The sequence below is a fragment of the Sinohyriopsis cumingii genome, chromosome 4 (genome assembly GCF_028554795.1).
Source record: "Sinohyriopsis cumingii isolate HCF-2022 chromosome 4, ASM2855479v2, whole genome shotgun sequence".
NCBI classification, from domain to species: Eukaryota; Metazoa; Mollusca; class Bivalvia; order Unionida; family Unionidae; genus Sinohyriopsis; species Sinohyriopsis cumingii.
The window spans coordinates 80,815,614-80,816,094 of record NC_142964.1 but is presented as its reverse complement, the minus strand read 5'-3'; positions in this window follow the sequence as shown (position 1 = coordinate 80,816,094).

The following is a 481-nucleotide window of genomic DNA, read 5'->3' as shown; positions in this document are numbered from 1 at the left end:
TATAAGAACTATCTTTGTTCAAGAATTTCATATGAGCACACGTATATCTCCAGGAAAAACGAATTGATCCTTTTGAATCCAAATAATTTGAAATAACTCCTAACGGCACAACAGTCACTTTCCAGTGTAAGAGCCCAACTGAGATTATTTCTCCAAAACAAAGGGTATATCGTATTCTAAAACGCAGTTTCGAAAATCCCCAAGTTGCGAAATCGAATAAAGGGGGTCACATGATCGTGTTTATATCACGTGCGCCTAACATGACCCTGACGAAAACCAATAATTTTACTCTAAGAATTAAAAAAAAAAGTGTTTACTTCTTAATCACTTAGTCCCATCATGACCTCGACAACAACCAATCATTTTAAAATAAAAATAGAACTTATTTACGTGGCTGCTACTAATTTTGAATCAAGGTCAGGATCGAGGTCAACATTTGGTTGTTTACGAAAGAATGATTCAGACCAACTGATTTTCTGGA